Source organism: Bubalus kerabau, chromosome 5 (assembly GCF_029407905.1).
Source record: "Bubalus kerabau isolate K-KA32 ecotype Philippines breed swamp buffalo chromosome 5, PCC_UOA_SB_1v2, whole genome shotgun sequence".
NCBI lineage: Eukaryota > Metazoa > Chordata > Mammalia > Artiodactyla > Bovidae > Bubalus > Bubalus kerabau.
Window position 1 is genome coordinate 16,588,417 of NC_073628.1, and position 21,002 is coordinate 16,609,418.

The following is a 21,002-nucleotide window of genomic DNA, read 5'->3' on the forward strand; positions in this document are numbered from 1 at the left end:
GCAGTGATCACCTGTGTTGGGCCCTTTAGTTAATGAAAGAAAAATCAAACTGGCTGTCCAGGGACTGTCAGTCAGTTGGCACTTGACTATTAAATTCGGGTTTTCATGTTTGTCACTAAGACACCTTCCATTGAACTCTCGCTGGTACATAGGCTTTCATATTAGAGCTCTCCAAAAGAAAAAAAGAAGATAATGGGAGATGCCATCTCAAAGGATCTCAGAAAACTCACCCACTCAGTTACCCCCAGCATTGCAAGGATGAGGCTTCCTGAGTGCACAGACTCCACCCTAACTGGAATTTAACTCTGCAAATTCCTTCAAGATGAGCCCGCCATGTAGCAGAGGGACCCCGTCAAGTAGCAGAGGGACCCCGTCAAGTGGTGGTGTGGACATAGTGTGGAGTATGAAGTTTGAAAGCTGAAGACGGAGGCTGAGTCCTGATTCTGCCTTGCGATAGCTGGGTGACCTTGGGGAAGTCATTTCACCTCTCTGAGCCTCAGCCCCTTCATCGTCAGTGTAGATGGTGTTACCACCTCCGGGACTGTTTTGAGAATCAAATGAAAATATGCACAAGAAGGCTTTACACCTGCTCACAGCTCCAGCCATATACAAATGCTGGTTATCATTACAATGAGATCTTTTTGGCTGTTCACTATCAAGAGGTGCTTTATTAAAGTCTAAGACAGACCCCATGCTGGACACCAAATCCCATTTATACCAAATCATATGAGAGAGTCCGAGTGCTCCCATGCTAATATTCCATCTTCCGCTGCTTGCATATTTAATAGAAATTCATCTGGATGGCAGCACGCTTGGAGCAAGACAGCAGTGACTAAGCAAACAAGCAATCAGCGATGGATTAGGGCCCGATGCAGAGCACGTGGGGAGGCACCAGCCGGGGAGTGCTCAGAGCCCGCCGTCCTCGCCCTCCAGCGTGTCGCCTCTGGTCCAGGACTGCTCTCCCTCCTGCAAAGACAGCGCGGCACAGTCAGTCACCTAAGCTGGTGCGGGTGGTGGGGAGGAGCCGACACTGCGTGTGTGCTTAACTGATCCTTTCTGTGTTCTGCTTTCACTCAGCCTGGGAAAACCTCACGTTTGGGTAGGGTAAAATGGGGCGTGTGCCCTGGCAGTTCAGAATTTGTGTCCCCACATCCGCTCATCCAACAAAGTCTGTTGCTTTGACACAAGTGGCTAAAGAAGCTTGATTCTTTTTGTGACAAGAGGTGATGGGGCCATGTTGGGATGTTTTTACCCCCGACTTTTCTCAGGACATCCTGAGCTCTGCTCCTGGGAAAGTCCCAGACAGGCGGATGGCAGGACTCAGAGCCCATTTTCCCAGTTCATGGGGGGCGAGGTCTGGTCTGGGCATCCATTCTGCCTGTGTCCTGCCCGCTTTTCCTGACCAGCTCACTCAGCACATCTTCCAACGTGGACCGTGTCACTGCATATAAAGCCCCACCGACCAGCTCTGTGATCCCAAGGACATGGCTTTAGGGTTCTCATCAGTGAGGTGGTCCCAGGGCCAATCAGCCCACTGAGCAGTTCTGAGTATTGAGTGTCGTCATCCAATATGGAGCCCAGATGGCATCTGCCACCTCGTCAACCACAGATGTCACAGGACGTCACCCCTGCCTGCACCAGCACCCTTGGCTGCTCTTCCCAGCAGGGCATTACTGCTGCGTATCTGCACCATTCGTGAGCTCCTTGTATGATTTGCTGTTTCACAAGTGCCTGCCTTCGAGGGTAGGAATCGTGCCACACACACTCACCTAACGCTTGCAGCACTGAGCTCTGTGCTGAGCATAGTGTAGACATTTAACAGAAGATTGCATTGCTCAGTCTGATTTTCTACATGCACGGTAGAATAGCAAAGTCGAACAGCCGTGCCCGTGGTAGACACCCTGAGGTTCTCCATGGCCCGAGCCCAGGGTGTCCGCAGTCTCTGTGGTCTGAGCTCCGGTTTGCTGGGGGCATTCACTCTTTCTCTCACTAACTGCATCCCACTTGCCTCCTGAAGCTAGGACTCTGGGAGGTGAGAGGAGTAAGGCAGCCGGGGTCCCACCTCCACGAGCTGCAGAGGGGTAGGCTCCGGTCACTGATCTGCCTTAAGTTGTTTGCTCCTTCAAAGGAGAAATCAGCAATGATTCAAAGTCCTTCAGTTCAGTTCAGTTCAGTCGCTCAGTCGTGTCCGACTCTTTGCCACCCCATGAATTGCAGCACGCCAGGCCTCCCTGTCCATCACCAACTCCCGAAGTTCACCCAAACTCACGTCCATCGAGTTGGTGATGCCATTCAGCCATCTCATCCTCTGTCATCCCCTTCTCCTCCTGCCCTCAATCCCTCCCAGCATCAGGGTCTTCTCCAATGAGTCAACTCTTCGAATGAGGTGGCCAAAGTACTGGAGTTTCAGCCTCAGCATCAGTCCTTCCAATGACCCAGGACTGGTCTCCTTTAGGATGGACTGGCTGGATCTCCTTGCAGTCCAAGGGGCTCTCCAGAGTCTTCTCCAACACCACAGTTCAAAAGCGTGACTTCTTCAGCCTTCTGCTTTCTTCACAGTCCAACTCTCACATCCATACATGACCACAGGAAAAACCATAGCCTTGACTAGACGGACCTTTGTTGGCAAAGTAATATCTCTGCTTTTTAATATGCTATCTAGGTTGGTCATAACTTTTCTTCCAAGGAGTAAGCGTCTTTTAATCTCATGGCTGCAGTCACCATCTGCAGTGATTTTGGAGCCCCCCCCCAAAAAAAGTCTGACACTGTTTCCACTGTTTCCCCACCTATTTCCCATGAAGTGATGGGACCAGATGCCATGATCTTAGTTTTCTGAATGTTGAGCTTTAAGCCAACTTTTTCACTTTCCTCTTTCACTTTCAACAAGAGGCTTTTGAGTTCCTCTTCACTTTCTGCCATAAGGGTGGTGTCGTGAAAGTCCTCAGAGATCTGCATAACCTGAAACCCTGATGGTATGGAAATAGCAGCCTGCGCCTTCTTATGTTTGTGTGCATGTGCGTGCATGCTAAGTGGCTTCAGTCGTGTCACTCTTTGCGACCCTATGGATCGTAGCCCACCAGGCTCCTCTGTCCATGGGATTCTCCCCGCAGGAAGACTGGAGTGGGCTTCTGTGCCCTCCTCCAGGGGTTCTTTCCAACCCAGGGATCAAATTCAGGTCTCTTATGTCCACCTGCATTGGCAGGCATGTTCTTTACCACTAGCACCACCTGGGAAGCCTCTTATTATTTTTACCTATGATTAAAACTAGAAACAGAGTTACCAACTCAGACGCACTGCACTACCTTTAGAGCTTGTCTCTTGTTTGGAAGGCAACCATGTGGAGAAATCACTTCATTAAAAAAAATGCTCATGGTCTTTTGTAAGTGTGTTTTATTATCATGCTCTTTGGAGATGAGCCTGTCCCTTCAAAGTCATGCGGCTACCCTGGAAGCCAAGAGGCACGCGTGACTGGTCACCCTGATAGGATCCTCTGCAGGGGGGCTCCCAGGGAGCCCCCCTGAAGAGAGAGAGACTTTCTGGTGCCATTCCTGTAACTGGCAGAGGAAGGAACAGGAATCTTTAGGATTCAGAGTGGACCAGGGCACTGAAGAAAATGCAGTCACTTCCTGGGATTCCTAGAAATTAATTCTATAGAATCTTTTCCTAGAGAGAGGGAAGGAAGGAAAGAGGAAAGACTTCATATACATTTTTTAAACTGTCTTTAAGTATGTACAGACGAGTTCACAGAACGTCAACTCAGTGAAGTAACACAAACTGAACACATCCAAATGGCCAGCACTCAGATTAAGGAGCAGAACACAGCACGCCAGAATCCCCATCCCACTTACATTCATGACTCCCTTCCCCCGGGAGCTAGTCTCACCTCCACTCCCAGCACCAGGGGTGTGTCTGCTCTTCAACTTACATGGGCGGGATCTTACAGACAGTTGTTCTCCACCGTGACTGGCTTCTCCTCTGCAGCATTGTGTTATGAGATTCATTCATGTTTATGTATTCCTGGTTGCTGTTCTCTATGCTGGGCAGTATTCCCTTATGTAAATATGCAACCGTAACAAAAGGCTGAATGCCAAGAAGAACTGATGCTTTCGAATTGTGGTGCTGGAGAAGACTCTTGAGAGTCTCTTGGACAGAAGGAGATCAAACCAGTCAATGCTAAAGGAAATCAACCCTGAATATTCATTGGAAGGACTGATGCTGAAGCTCCAGTACTTTGGCTACTTGATGTGAAGAGGCGGCTCATTGGGAAAGACGCTGGTGCTGGGAAAGACTGAAGGCAAAAAGAGAAGGGGGTAGCAGAGGATGAGATGGTTAGATGGCATCACCAACTCAATGAGCATGAATTTGAGCAAACTCCTGGAGAGAGTGGATCACAAAGGAGCCTGGCGTGCTGCAGTCCATGGGGTCGCAAAGAGTCAGATATGACTTAGCGACTGAACAACAACAGCAACAAATATCAAAGATTCACAGAAGAGGAAAAGTTTTTAAAAGTTTGAGCTCATATAGAGACTATACACATTAAAGAGAAAGATATCTAATTGTATCAAGGTACATATACTTCTTTAACTGTTTCATTGTAGTAATTTGTAATTGCTGCATTACTAACAATGAGTAATACAAAATAGTTATGACCCCAATGCTTTGTTCTTTTGGTGGAGTTCTATTTTATCTCCAAAATGATTGGGGAAAAACATGTATTCATTGGATCACAGCTCTGGGACATGTGGCTATTTATCCAGAGGGGACAGCTTACCTTGGTTGCAGGCAGAGCATTCTTTGAAGAAAAGAGCAGTCTTCAGAATGCTGGGTTTGAAACATTCTATCTGAGGAGGAGGGACAGTGAACATCGCAAACCGTGGGTGATGGGCAGAAGGAGAGGGCAAGCATGACTTGGCAGACAGCTTTCTGTCACTTAAACGATCAGGACAGAATGAGAGGATCAGCCACTGGGTGAGGCTCCCGACCAGCATACTTACTCCTCACATGTGACTAGCAAGCAGCCCTCTTACATGACATGGTTCTCCTCGTGGGAGCAATTCGCATCCTCCGCTTCTCAGTTTGCTGAGAAAGCACAAATGAGTAAATAAACAGCCCAGCTCTCCTTCTCAAAATTGCTTCTTCCACCTGCCTCTTTCCAGGAAAACCATCTTGTGAATCACAGAGGCCTGGACAAAATCTCTCAAAAATCTCTGTGCCTATCCCTCTCCCCCACACCCAGTGGTAAGATAATGAGATGCAGGGCTCGGGTGTGTTTGACAAGCTGGTCTCTCCAGCAGAAGAGTTGAGAGGCTCCGGGGCTGGGACTGGAGATTAATTAATGCTAAAAGGCACAGTTTGATGTGGCAATGAGATTTCGATTATACCAATCTCTAATTATCTTGTACCACGAGTGCCCTGACTCTCCCAGGTGTTTCTTCTTGGTTGGGAATTACTATTTGTGCATGAAATAAAGCAGCTGCATTTTTTGGGGGTGGAGGGGGTGTACATGGGCATAGTGGGAGTGCAAAGAGTGTGCATATTGCCCTCCCTGTCTGGAAGCAAGAGGATGTCGGAGAATCTCTCTGAGGACGGTGAAATTGGCATTGGGATTTTATAAGAAGTGTGACTGAGGCAAGGTGAAGGAACATGTGATGAGCCAAACTGAGCCAGAATCCTTATTTCTTGAGAAATGGCTGCTGGACTATGCCACCCATATGGCTCCTGGAGAAACCCTAGCAGAGGACAAATTAAGTCTCATTTTCCCAGGTCCTATTAGGGGTCCTTTTCATCATAAAGGTCTCCCTTGGGAGAGAGAGTTAGTGACACCAAGCATGAGGCTTATGTCCATTTTATAGTGTTACAATTATGAGTCATATTGATTGCTAATTATTGATGTTATTATTATATATATTGGTACTACTAATTACTAACTGTTAGTGAAAGTGAAAGTCGCTCAGTCATGTCCTACTCTTTGCAACCCCATGGACTATACAGTTCATGGAATTCTCCAGGCCAGAATACTGGAATGGATAGCCTTTCCCTTCTCTAGAGGATCTTCCCAACCCAGTGATTGAACCCAGGTCTCCCACTGGGATTCGTTACCAGCTGAGCCACAAGGGAAGCCCAAGAATACTGGAGTGGGGAGCCTATCCCTTCTCCAGTGGATCTCCTGGACCCAGGAATCGAACTGGGGTCTCCTGCATTGCAGGCAAATTCCATACCAACTATCTGAGCTATCAGGGATAGCTATCAGGGATACTGAGCTATCAGGGAAGCTCTATATTACTGCTATTACTAGCATTGATCAGTACCATTCTATGAAGCATCTCTTCCTGGGGATGTCAGATTTTGGGATATTAATTGTGATAGATTTCTTCTGATTCAAAGTGAGGTATGTGTGTGATGTGTGTGTAAAGCTGCTCAGTCGTGTCTGACTCTTTGTGACCCCATGGACTGTAGCCCATCAGGCTCCTCTACCCATGGAACTCCCCAGGCAAGAATACTGGAGAGGGTAGACATTCCCTTCTCCAGGGAATCTTCCCCATCCTGGGATTGAACTCGCATCTCATTATGTCTCCTGTATGGGCAGGTGGGTTCTTTAGCTCTAGCACCACCTAAGATCCAAGGTTGGAAGGAAACGTAACCTCCCTAGGGGAGGACAGGAGGCCCTCTTCCCCCTGCAGACAGCTTGCACCCTAAGTCCCCAGATGAAACCCCCGGGTCCATGGTAGAAGCTGTGTCTGTGAAGGATGTGTGGACTATTCCAGGTGAGACACCTCAATTTTGCTTCAAGATTACTCATAGAGTTTGGTGGATTCATCAAGCCAGGTGAAGAAAAGTGACAAACTCACCTTCTGCAGGACATGGAGGGAAGAGAGGTCTCTGCACTCTGACATCAGCAGGATGTGACAGGAAGACCCCCTAACTTCTGCCTGTTTCTCCCCAAGTGACCCTTTCCACTCGTAGCAACAGTTCAGGCCACGTTCTGTCCACAGCACGAGTTCTATGGCTGCGGGAGAGTTCCTCAGCCTCCTGACCTCTGCTCTTCCATTTGCAAAACGTGGGGGATAACAGTTATTAATACTTCACAAACAGTATTTTAATGTGAAAATGTGTTTGGCACAGTGTTTGGTGTGTAATAAACACTTAATACATGTTGCTGTTAAAAAAAATATTTTCAACATTCCTGGATCCTTTGCCCAAGCATATAGACATTCAAATAGCTTTTAGGTAGAGTCACAAGTGTGTGTACACACGTGTGTGTGTGTGTATTCGAACTAACTGCTCATCAGGTTTATTTTGGGCTTGTCTCATAGTCAAGAGTCAGGTACCCAAAGGGTACTCATGTCTTTCATCCTCATCCCCGATACTAATTACCCTGCTCTCCAAGGAAATTATTGTCTCCATCTGAATCTCATTATGTGTCAGGAGTGCTGCTGGTCCATCCAGACCAAGGGTTATCTGAGCCGACGTGTAGGGAAAGGCCTTTATCACTGGAGACATACAATTAAAAGAGTAGGCTGATGTCCTGTCGAAGTTTTACAGAGTGTCGAAAGGGGACCCTGAGGGATGGCGGCACCCTTGAAGCAAAGGCTAGTGTCCAGCTGGGGTGATGACCTGGGCGCCCAAGAGCCAGGGCTGTGGAACAGAGGAAACAATAAAAGGAGATGGACGTGGGTCCTGCAAAGGGGAGGTTGGTGACTCATTTTGAGGTTCATGGCTTCCCAGTTGGGGCAGGGGTCAAGAATCCACCTGCTAGTGCGGGAGACACAAAAGATGTGAGTTAGATCCCTGGGTGAGGAAGATCCCCTGGAGGAGGGCGTGGCGACCCCCTCCAGTATTCTGGCCTGGAGAATCCCGTGGACGGAGGAGCCTGGCAGGCTACAGTCCATAGGGTTACAGAGTCGGACACGACTGAGCACACACACAGCACAGTGTGTGTGTGGTGCATGATGTGGGGGGCTGGGGCCAAACTGAAGCAAAAACAGGGCTCCCTGGCCTGCGGCTGAGCCGTCTGCTAGGCTTGTGAGTTGGGAGAAGGATGATCTTGGGCACTGTCCTTGGGAAGCTTGTAACTGGGAGTTTGGGGAATTTTTCTATCATCCCTTTAAATGAAAATGACAAAGGTCTTCCTTCCCAGGGACTTAATAATGGATTCAATGAAGAGTAAAGCCGTGTGGCTGCAAATGCATTAAAGATTTTTTTCTTTTTTAATCTTTAGAACCAGTACAGAATGCCTAAGTCGTTTTATACAAGGTTCTTATAGTCTGATCATTTCTGGTTGTGCCTGAATGGAGCCGGGTTTCAACTTAAGCCCAGGGAAGCTCTGTCAACTCCTTATCCTCCCGCATTCCAAGTCTACATGACCATCCAGCCTGTGAAATGGTCTCATGCCTGGAAAAGCTTGGCATCCTTAGCTGAGGGACACCTGCTTTCTTAACAGGCAGCTCTATGGCAAGGAACTGTGCCAGCTTCGCTACCCATACATTGAATAATTGGCTGGCTGCGGAAATTGGGACACTCCGCTGCCTCTTGTTCACACTTATCTGCTTAAAATTGCTTCTACTGATGGAAGCCCCGGGAAGAAGGCAGCTCACTTACAAGAAACACCCCGGAGGATGCATGGATACATGCACACAGTTTCAAAACAAGAGTATTTACACTTGGCTCCTTTGGTTGAACAAAGGATAGAACCTTACTTGCTTTTATTTGACCCACACTCTCTGTGCAAGAATAAGGTTGGCTTTTGCTAAAGGAAAGGTATCAGCCCCAGGTTAAGCTGCAAGAAAACCTGAAATAAAATGGCTTAAATAATAGAGAATTCCATGTTTCATACATAAAATTTTAAAGATGGGCAGTGCAGGCTGGTTTGATGTCTCTGCAGTCACCCAGGACCACTGCGCTCTTCCAGTGTGATGCTTGGCTGCACAGTCTTGGCTGGAGCTCCAGCCATCATGTCATTCACCTTCCAAGCACCACAGAGGGAAGAGAGGATGTCAAAGGACACAAGCCAGCTATTGTTTTGAAACAATTCTTGGAAGCTTCGATGCAACCCTCCTGCTGGCTAGAACTTAATCACATTTAATAACATAGGAGATGATTGGGCTACATGCTCCCCTAAAAATGTATGATTATGTGAAGGTCAGATTGTAAAGAGTCTGCCTCCAATGCAGGAGACTCAGTTTCGATCCCTGGGTCAGGAAGATCCCCTGGAGAAAGGAATGGCTACCCATTCCAGTATTCTTCTATGGAGAATTCCATGGACAAAGGAGCCTGGTGGGCTACAGTCCATGGGGCCTCATGGAGTTGGACACGACTGAATCGGACATGACTGAGCCACTAATGTACATACAAACACACACATACACACCTTGGATTAGGAGAAATCAATTATATTTAATATCCAAAATCCCCAAATTGGATATTCCCAGGAGATGCAATACTATCTATCTATCTATCTATATATATAAATATATTTCACCCCCCACCCTTTTCCAAGCCCAACTTAATCTCTTGTGATTAATTCTAGCTTTCAACGTTTGGGTAAGCCCCTTTAAATTGAATCTGGGGAAAACCTTGGAAATCTTCAGATGTATGTGACTTTTCCAGGTTCTCAAGCCTTGCTCTTTTCCTTACTTCACTTGAGTTGAATAACAATCTTTGTGTGGTCAGAGTTTACCAGACTGATGATCAATTCTCAGTCATCCTCTCATTCCTCAATGTTATGCTCCATGCATGGACCAGGAATCTCAGTGATAAAAATGAAACCTGCCATCGGAGAACAAGACAAGAATTGAGGACTCTTAGTATATGATCCAATAGGCTCCTTTAGAAACTGAGGTTTTTCTCTATGTTACATCCCTCCTGGGTCAGATCATGATAATCGCCTTCTGCACTGGGATCTCTTGGAGGTTAATTAGTTATCTGTATCACAGGTTGAGCCTTTTATTGAATATTTTTCTCTCTTTATCTCTGGTACATTACATGAAATTTTAACTACAGTTAAGGATTTAGAGTTTTTCCCTTCAAAAACCTAATGTCAAATGATATCTCTGTGATAACATTCTTCAGAGCTGGGAAGAAATTTTGGATTAAAAAAAAACACACTAAAAAGTAAAACCATGTTTTCAGAAACCAAAAGATTGCCCCAATTCTTTTCTTATATGTTCTGCAGTGGCTTCCCTGGTGGCTCAGATGGTAAAGAATCTGCCTGCAATGCGGGAGACCTGGATTCAATCCCTGGGTCAGAAAGATCCCTTGGAGAAGGAAATGGCACCAGCTCCAGTCTTCTTGCCTGGAGAATTCCATAGACAGAGGAGCCTGGCGGGCTACAGTCCATGGGGTCACAAAGAGTCGGACACAACTGAGTGACTAACACTTTCACTTTCTTTTTTTCCACAGTGGCCAGCCTGCTTTTTAATAGCCTAGAGTGAACTCGGTTCTATTGGTCCAAGTGAAATCAAATGAACTGAGGAAGTACAGCATAGTGGTTAATAATTTGGAAATACTATATGGATTTTAATAGGGCTTTGGCCCCTACTAACAATTTCGTAGAACCTGTCTGAATTTTAGATTTCCCCCCAATTCATTCACAATGACAGTACCTAGTATGGGATATTGTGAGAAGTTTATGAGACAACGTATGGAGATTACCTAGCTTACTAAGTAGTCAATAAACTGTGGACTTCCACTGGTTAAGATTCTGTGCTTCCACTTCAGGGAATGCAGGTTTGAGCCCTGGTTAAGGAACTGGGATCCCGCATGCTGCATTCAAAAATAAAATAATAAATAAGTGCATAGTGTGTGCAATAAATGAGCTTACTGCCTAAAGTATCTAAGCAGAGGTCCACGTTGTTAGGTATTTTCAAAACCAAGACGGATTTTTAATCACAATGTGTATTTTTTTTTCTAAAAGTTCCCTCAAATATTCATAAAAGAGATTAAAATCATTAAGATATTAGAAATTTTTTTTATAATACATGTTTTCAATACAGACAGTAGCAATTGACTCACAACTAAAAAGGATATGGAAATAAGCCCTGCTATACTTCCTCCCACTTTCCTGTTAATTATGTCATTATTTTTCCATTGTCATTCATTTTTGTTACAGCAATTTCCATAATTGTTTGGTCCTAATTATAAATTTAAATGCATTGAATTTTCACAATCAAGGAGTCTTCCACCTCCTTTGCTTCACTTTGATTGGCTCACACGTTCATGCATGTTTAAGAATGTCTACTATTGCCTTTAGGGCAACTTGGCTGCATAATATTCTGGGGTCACATTTTATTCCCCTCAAAGTTTGGTGAGCACTGTTTCCGTATCATCTGGCATTGAATGTTATGTTGGAGAAGCCTTAGATTAACTTGTGTATTTTGTTTTTTTCTGATAATTTTATTTTTCTTTTCCTGGATGCTAGAGATCTCTTACTTAATCCTCAGTGTCATGTGACAATGCTACCTTTCAGCACCAATCATTCTGAAACAGTTGTTCAAGGAACTCAGAGTCCTTTTTTGATCTGTAGATTCTGTTATTCTTTCAGAGCTATTCTGTATTATATGCTTGAATACTTTCCAGTGCATTTATCAGGGTTTGGGTTCAGAGGAACCACTTTTTCTAATGTTGAATTCCCTCCATAGTCATTATCATCTCCTTAGCTTCTTTAATCACTTTGTCTTTTTTTCCTCTTTCCTTGTAAGAGTATCCCAAGTCTTTGCTCTATACCAGTAAGTGAAATGTCCACTACGTCTTCGTTTTTCTTAATGGTCCCAATTGATTTTTCTTGAAATGGTCTGCAGTTTGAGTCTTAGATACAAGTCTTACACTTTCATCTCAGTCTCCTGTTTTCCAGTTTTTCCTGTAATTCTTATTTTGAATTCATGCTCTTATCAAGTAGTTGTACGACACAAAGTATTCAGTGGCACTGGTCTCATGCATTTCAAATAAGATTTTCTTCCAAACAGGGTTCTTCATTTGATGTTTGCAAGCAAAACTCTGGTCTTTATTTCTGATTTTATTCTCCCTTTTTTTTCCGTAGCATGTTTGCAGAGCCGCCATAGCACTTCCTTTCATCTTGACCATGCATGGGCCACTTTGTATAGATCATCCCTTCCACATTCCTCCCCAGTCCTGTCCAGAGACGGGCGTTCTATCCCACCGCAGCCTGAGGGCCCAGCAAGAGAAGAGGGCCACAGAGTTCATTTGAAGTAGTTCTCAATAATGGGTCTCTGATTTACCCTCTCATATTCTGTTAGCTGTGCATTCCCACAGGGGCTGTCCTGAGCACAGGACTCTTTCATCTGGGAATATTGCCGACTTCACTCAGGCAGTGGGGAGCCAATCCTCTTATGAGAGGCTGTAATTTCCTCTTCATTTGTCTTCCTTTTTTAGTTTTTATTTCATATTGGACTGTAGTTGATTTACAGTGTTGTCTTCATTTCAGGCCTACAGCAAGGTGATTCAATTATTCATATGCATGTATCTACTCTTTTTCAAGTTCTTTCCCCATTTAGGTGATTACAGAATATTGAGCAGAGTTCCCTGTGCTATACAGTAGGTCCTTATCTGTTTTAAACAGAGTAGTGTGTACGTGTCCATCCCAAACTCCCCATCTCCCAATTTATCTCTCCTCTTAGCCCACTTTACCATCTTGCCTGTCCCATGGACTTAAACAGAACCCCGTGTTTGAGGCATTAAGATTAAAAGTGAGGCTCAGCAAAAGTGATTGTTATGGTTTGATCCAATCTCTGAAATGCAGAGTTTTCTATACATTTATGAAGATTGTCCTATCTTTCTAACTTTTAAAGGGAGAATTTAAGTTGGCTGCATATCCTTCTCCATGTTTCATCCAAGATTCTCTCTCTCTCTGTCTCATACACACACACACAGCCATGCAATTTAGAAAAGCAAACAGCTGGACATAAACATGTTTGGGCTTTCCTAATGAATCTGATGCTGGGAGGGATTGGGGGCAGGAGGCGAAGGGGACGACAGAGGATGAGATGGCTGGATGGCATCACTGACTCGATGGATGTGAGTCTGAGTGAACTCCGGGAGTTGGTGATGGACAGGGAGGCCTGGCGTGCTGCGATTCATGGGGTCACAAAGAGTCGGACACGACTGAGCAACTGAACGGAACTGAACTGAATGAATCGGAGCCTCTACCATGGAGAGCACTTTCAGAACTGCATGGGCGGGGGAGCTCTGTTGCTCATGGTGTGATGTTCAGCCAGTGCACATTAGGAGCAGGAGAAGAAAACACGCAGCCCGAAGTCATAAATATCAAGGCAGCCCAACTGGTCTCTTCCAGGCTGTATTAAACCAAACCCCCTGGTGAGCTGTTTTGAGTTGCAGATCTGCTTGCAAATGAGCTTGGAGCATCCTGGGTAAACAGAGATGGTTGGTAAATTCTACTTCACTTCACCAGTGAGCTGAAAAAGCATTGGATAATATGTTATGAGTTGTAGATCTGTTTGATTGCATTGTTGCAAAGTGGGAATTGTTTTGCAACATAGATTCTTAATCACTGAGGCATCTATGATTGAATGTGTCGAAAATTGGCTGAAATTGAAAGTTAACTATACTGCAGACGGCTTATTCTGGTGTATAATTGAAAATAAATTCTAATAACTCTTCTCGAAAAAGCTGCTCAGAGGAAATTTGAAGCGCGCCCCCCTACCCCACCGCCGGAAAAAAAATGCTTTCTTCAAGAGGCTCTTCCTCTGCATAATGTAGTCATGAAAACAAAGCTCTCTCTAAGTCTAAACTAGTTTTTCTGTGATTTTCATTGCACTAACCAAAAACATGGAGAAGGCAACGGCAACCCACTCCAGTACCCTTGCCTGGCAAATTCCATGGACAGAGGAGCCTGGTAGGCTGCAGTCCATGGGGTTGCAAAGAGTCAGACATGACTGAGGGACTTCACTTTCACTTTTCACTTTCATGCATTGGAGAAGGAAATGGCAACCCACTCCAGTATTCTTGCCTGGAGGACCCCAGGGACGGGGGAGCCTGGTGGGCTGCCATCTATGGGGTCGCACAGAGTCGGACATGACTGAAGTGACTTAGCAGCAGTAGAAACCAAAAACATTGATACTGAACACTTGTAAACTTATTTTATAATGTTCTTCCAAAGGCTTTATGCTGGAGAGGTCTTATCATTGCTATCTGAAGTCACTTTAGGGTCATTTTACACGAACATAATCCAGTCTAGGGGAAAAGGCTGTGAAATTTTTTTAATCAAACAGTCTAAGTTTGGATCCTTGCTATAGATTTTACTGTGTGCCATTGGTAATTCATTTTCTTTTTCCTAAGCTTCTGTTTTTATCTCTTTAAAATGAGTTTAATAATGTAATCTAGTATTCTCTGTTTTGTGTGCTGTCAATATGAAAAATAATACATTTATATGAACAGTGTCTTGTACATAGTTGGCACTCCACACAAGGTAGAAATTACACATGGGTATGTGTGTATACAAGTAAAGTCTATATACTCATTTAGCAGTTATTCATACAGTCATATCTTACTTAAATATTTACCCATCTGCACAACCATAGGCAGCAATTCTGTAAGAGAATCAGAAGGCAGTATCTAGCCCCACCTGGAATAAATATTTAACATTGAAAGATCAGCATTCCAATCCTGCCCTGGGTATTAGCCTCTCTAAGCCTCAATTCTTCTGTCTGTAAAATTGAAATAAATAACATCATGCATTTTGTTAGGTCATCGTTACATGTTAAATAAAATCATGCAACATACCTGTTGTATATTAAGTTCAGCTTATGACACAATCTCTGTGCTGCTGCCAAGCCCAGTGGACAAAGAGTGGGCTTCAGGACCAGGCTGATCCAGGCTCTCTCGACTCCTCCGCTCATAGCTGTGCAACCTTGAGCAAGTCCCTGCATGTCTTTTGAGAAGCCACAGTCCATACATCACAACAGATTCTGACCCATGTCAGTTGTCTCCTGAATTCCCCTGTAGTTGGTGTTGGCCTGGTTTGGGGCAGGGTAGACTTTGACGTTGCCTTTTTTTCATGGTGGCTTCCTCTCAGGACACGACTCAGTGACTAACACTTTCCTCTTAGGAGGGGCCAAAAGAACAGTCCCGTCTTCACCTCTCAGCTTCTGCAGGGAACAGTCTCTGCTTCGTCTAAGGCAGTGGGTACCCGCGAGGACCCCACCCCATCTGCCTCCTGGTGGCCTGCCCTGACACCACTGTGCCCAGTCCCTACAGAAACCACGTGCAATCAGGCCTCCCCTCTGTGGCTGGGGCGCCTGCCTCTGGCTGGTGGTGTATGCAGCTCCTGAGGTTGTTTTCTCCATGGAAGGCCAGAGTATTTTCACTGGAAAAAAATTAAAATTTAAAAAGCCACAAAGCAGGGGCACTTACTAGGGCATTAGCCTGGAATGTCTTCAAGGGATGTGTGTGCATGGGTTCAGGGTCCCTGCACACACCTATATCCATGTCTCCTCCCCTGGTTCCCAAACTGGGTTCATCAGACCGCCCCTGTCTTCTCAGATCCTTTCCAGTGGGTCTACTTTCCAGGCTATGCTGTCCTGGTCACCTCTGCTTTAGCCAGGCCAGCAGTTTTCCCTCCTCATCCTGTGCCTTCTGCTAGACAAGGAAGTCTGGCCCAAAATCAAGGTGTTGAACTCTAAACCAATAACTCGTCCCCTCTCACCATCACTGATGTTGAGTCTTACCTGCCCCTAAGTTTGTTCTCTACCACACCCCTTCTTTCCAGTTCCTGTGCCTAAGCCACAAGAATAAAAGCAAAAATTTAAAACACTTGTTCTCAAATAGCTATTTTCCATGAAGTTTCACCTCCTGAAAGCCAAACCATCCCTGGTGGTGTGCAAGAGAGAATGTCTGGCAGGGATGTTGCAAGGATGAGTCAAAAATGAAAGTGCTTGGAGAAAATATGCTCTCAAAAATGATAGACTTTTCTATTTGCTTCCCAGACTCTGATTCCAGCCTCAGCTCCTCAGTGGTCTGATAACCACGTACCGGTTCCCCTCGCTGGCCCCTTTTCCTCAAAAGCTGGACCCCACCAGTTCAAATGCCCTCTCCAAATATAGCGCAGCCTCAGTGGAGCAAGCATCATTATCTGAAGAGCATCTTGTAGTTTGATAAATGCTGGTTCTCATGCAGGGTAACCATTTCTGAGAGGAAGAGTATGGGTACATTAGTTCATGAAATTTACCAATTATAGGAAAATTGTGCCACTAGACATGAGTTTGATCCCTGGGTCAGGAAGATCCCCTGGAGAAGGAAATGGCAAAGTATTCATGTCTGAAAAAGCCACTGGATAGAGGAGCCTGGCGGGCTATAGTCCATGGGGGTCATAAAGAGTTGGGCATATCTTAGCGACTAGACAACAAGGACTGATAAGGTTAGGCGCACTGGTGTCATGGGGAAGAGTCAGATGGAGCTGAGTTTTAAAAATGCATGGAAACGTTATTCAAAAGCAAGCATAGAAAGATGCCTAATAAGTAAATCAGATACAGAAGCTTTATTCTGGAATTGCTCTGGCTGAAATTGGGTGGGGTGGGGGCTTCCCTCAAGACATGCCTCTTAAGTCACCGGAGTTGCACCCTTTTGTATGGTTTGAAGGTCATATAGTATCCCAGGTTTGCATCAGGAAAGCTAGATCCTAGTTCCAGGCTTTGCCACCAAAAAGCTGGAGGATCTTGGACAATCCCTTTGGTCATAGTTTTATTATCTCTAGAATCAAACAGTGCGCTTCACCCTGTATGCCACACGAAAGCGTGTTTAAAAGTTAAAATTTACAAGAACAGTGGTACTAACAACAGCAATAACAGCTTAGACTCATGGAGTTCTTACAGGCACTCCTCTAGAAACCTTTGCATGGCTCATTCAGTCTTCACAGCAACCTTAAAAGCCTGGTCACTATTATTTTACCCATCTGACAGGTGAGAAAACAGACACAGAGAGGCTGAGCTGCTTGCCTGAGGTCACACAGTTGTTAAGTGGTGAAGCTGAGATTTCATACCAAGCCTTCTGAGCCCACGCTGGCACTACTACCTCACACCGCCTCCCAGCAAAGAAGGTGGCGGTCCCAGCAGTACATGAAGAGGTATTCCAGGATGTTTCCGTGTTTGTCAGCATCGAGGTAGTCTCTGCCACACCATTTGTAATGTAAACCGACTTTATAAAAACTATTTGTAAAACTATTTTTTTCCTGATTTGGGGATTTCCTAAGACGCTGCTGCCCTGGAGGAGGAAATGGCAAGCCACTCCAGTATTCTTGCCTGGGAAATCCCATGAAGAGAGGAGCCTGGTGGGCTACAGTCCATGGGGCTGTAAAGAGTCGGACACAACTGAGCACGCATGCACGCCAAGGCATTGTTACCTGGTCCTTCTCTCTTTGCTGATAGCACTTATTTTACAAATAAAATTGCTATTTATGAGATAGGATTTTATAGGGGGAATGCAGCTTTCAAAAAGAAGTGGAGAAAATCTTTAAAAATGCCATATGCTGCCTTTTACCTCATGCTACAAACTCCTACCTGGTAGGGCAGATACTTGATCCTCACATTGTGGGGAATTGCAAGAGCTAACTATTCTTCTGTTCAACCAAGTGGTGGAAGAGATTCTTTCCAAAGGGCAAGCTTTGCCTGTGCCCCACTGGACAAAGGCCTTTCCTGACACTCTCTGGGGAGAGGTTGGCAGCCTTTCAAAGAGGAGGGATGTGGCCAAATCCCATTTTGGTTCTGTTGTGCCAGGAAAGATGGGAGTGTCTGCCTGGGAGAAGAGGGGAGCAGAGCAGCTCCAGTTCTGAGAATGTGTTTTTGTTATCTATCTCCTGTGATTTCGTGCTGGCTCTGTAACCTCCTTGCAGCTGGGAAGAATATAGTCTTCAAAGGGCTTCCTTAGGCCAGAAAAAAAAGTATGAGGCCAAATCGAAAGAAACAGTACTTGCTCGTGCTAGAGGGATCAACATATACAATTTATTACAGTGGCAGTGAGACAAAGACTAAAAACAAGAATGGGTTCCTGAAAGGCTCAGATCCATGTATCTCAGTGAAGATGATTAGCAGAATGTGAGCTTCTGGCTCATTCTAGTCCTTTCAAGGTAACTCTTGAGGAAGACAATTACCCTCCCCAGCAGAAGGCTGCCCTGCAAATGCGTATTAGGTATACTTTGGCATTGCCTGAACTTTGGGATTGACCTAATTTGCTGTTTCCTATCTTGTTAATGAGGGTAACTACCCCACTGCTTAAGAAAAGACCTTGAAACGCAAGTCCAGAGACCAGATTGCAAGACACTGCCTTGCAGAGGTGACTTCAGTCAGGGGCTGGGACTCACCCTGCAGCCTTCCCCTAGCTCTGCATGGAAACTACCTGCAAAGCTTTCTGAAACTGGTAGATGCCCTGGGCCCACCCACTCCAGCACGGTAAGTCAGTCTCCAGGAGGGCCTAGAACATCAGAACGATTTAAAAGCTTCAAGGGTGATTCTGATGCTCAGCCCAGGTTGCAAATGACTCGTACATGTGACTGCTCATCCGTCACCAAAGTCTAACTTCTGCTCACCTGCAGGTTGTGGTAGTAAACAATCATCAGAATTTTCCAGACACTGAGATCAGCACCGAGTGTTCGCTCTCAATATTAATACAAATATAAAGGGGATCATGGGAAGGATGCTGCTTAAGAGACTTGAAGCAGTCATGCATAAGAAAACATGCATTCTGAGGGGCTGTCCCTCTGTCCTTGTTTGCCACCTTAGGGCAATTATTGTGTGTCCGAGTTGTTGTTACTTGCTAACTTCTCTAGTGAGACTTATGTTCTGTACCCAGATTGACATCATGATGATGAAAGTGTTGAAAATAATGATGCTGCTGCTGCTGATGGTGGTGATGATGGTGATGTTGACGGTGATGATGATGGTAGTGATGTTGATGGTGATGATATGATGATGGTGATGATGAAATTGCCCCAACTTACTAGACTAAGCAGTTCTCTGAAACAATGGGTATGACTCTGGGATGACAGGAGCTGGTCACCACTGTGACCTTGCGTGAATCACTGTCTCTACTAAGCCTTAGCTTTTTTTTTTTTTTTTTTCACTTATAAGAAGAGCTGTGATAAAATAGATGGGTAGTTTTGCACCTCTGTTTCACAGTGGAACCCTTCCAAAATAAATAAGATTAAAGGGGAGTTCCTCTGGCTGCACCCACCTGTTGGGACCTGGAATCAGAGTTCTCCCTTTGTGCAGTCTCACTGAGGCCAGCATGAACACTTGAGAGCACAGCAGCAGGAAGAGCTGAACTCACTGACTGAGGCCCTGTGAGTGTGTAAGCTGTCCGCCTGCCTGCTTTCTCCCACGGAGAACTCTGCATTGCAGTCACTCCTTTTGGGGAGCTCACAGCATGGATGAGAGTCATCAGTGGCCATGAGCAGGACAGCAGCTTGTAAATAAATCACTTCAGTAGATAATCCCCAAGTTTCATTAAAGCTCCAATATTCTGGATTTTAAGATTTCTGATTCTTAAAATACCTCTTAAATGAAGCAGAGAGGAAAAAAAAGAGATTTTCTTTTAAACTTTGGACAAGTGAGCCATTTCCTGGCACAACTTTGGAGCAACTGATCAGGTTGAATGAAGCCTGAAGAAAAGGAAGAATTGGAAAAGGAGCTCCAGGCTGCAGCCCCATACGGAGTCCCAAACTTTTGAGAAAGTCAAAGCAGTTTGGAGAAGGCAATGGCACCTCACTCCAGTACTCTTGCCTGGAAAATCCCATGGATGGAGGAGCCTGGTAGGCTTCAGTTCATGGGGTTGCTAAGAGTCAGACACAACTGAGCTACTTCACTTTCACTTTTCACTTTCATGCATTGGAGAAGGAAATGGCAACCCACTCCAGTGTTCTTGCCTGGAGAATCCCAGGGAAGGGGGAACTTGCTGGGCTGCCGTCTATGGAGTCGCACAGAGTTGGACACAACTGAAGTGACTTAGCAGCAGCAGCAAAGCAGTTTAGCAGGGAGTCAGTGTTCCCTTCTAGAAACTGGAGAGACCCAGACAGTTGCTTGTCAAAAGGATAACAATTTGGGGAAGTGGGAGAACTGACTTTGCAACAGATGAAACAATATAAAACTCCAATAAACTCAGGTATCACTCTGGAATTAATGGAGGACAAATTGAATCTGCCGTTAACTTAAATACCCATCTGCTCACATCCCTGGAGCCCATAAATTTGTGGGGCTAATTAGTTGTTGCCATCCTGAGAGCAGCAGGGGGCTAACCACGTTCCCTGGAGTTTTGTTACATGCACAACCCATTCTCCCTGCCTCTTCAGACACCTGAGCTAGAGGGGAAGGGAGAAAGATGGAGATGACCCTTCCTGGAGTGGTCCAAAGAGCTTGGATGTGATAAGGTATCTTGTCTTGACCTTCCTAAAAGATGAACTTGAGAAATCTGCAAACCCATTTACACTTCCTCTACTATTTTTTCCCCAGCACTACAACAAACATTGCTTTTCCTCATCTATCCAATTATCACCCCGGCCCCTCCCTCAGTCCCCCTCTGCCGCCTGACTTGACTTCTCTAAAAGCAATTCTGTCTGTACCAGGAATGTGAAGCCTTAATATAGGCTCTTCAGCATAATCGCTTCTTAATTAAGTCAGGCTATGGCTCAGTTTCTCCGAATCATTTCCAGAGGGCTTAATTTTACTTCTGCTCAAAATTAATATTTTACATTTTACTCTTAAAAGAAACAAAAAAGGCTGGAAAGGAACTCGAGAAGAGGGGAATGAGAAAATGATCCAGGGAAAAAGAGAGATCATATTTCAGACCTCATTACTGAAGCGTTCAAGCCTCTGTCGCAATTTCCAGCGAGTAATACCCAATCTGTGACATTCACTTTAGCAAAACAAAGCATGGATCAAGGTAATTAAATGGCACAACTCAGAGTGAATTAAAGGATGATTCTATCAACAGGCGACACCTGCTGATCTGACACTTTCCACGTGCCTGGTTTGTCCTGGCCATGC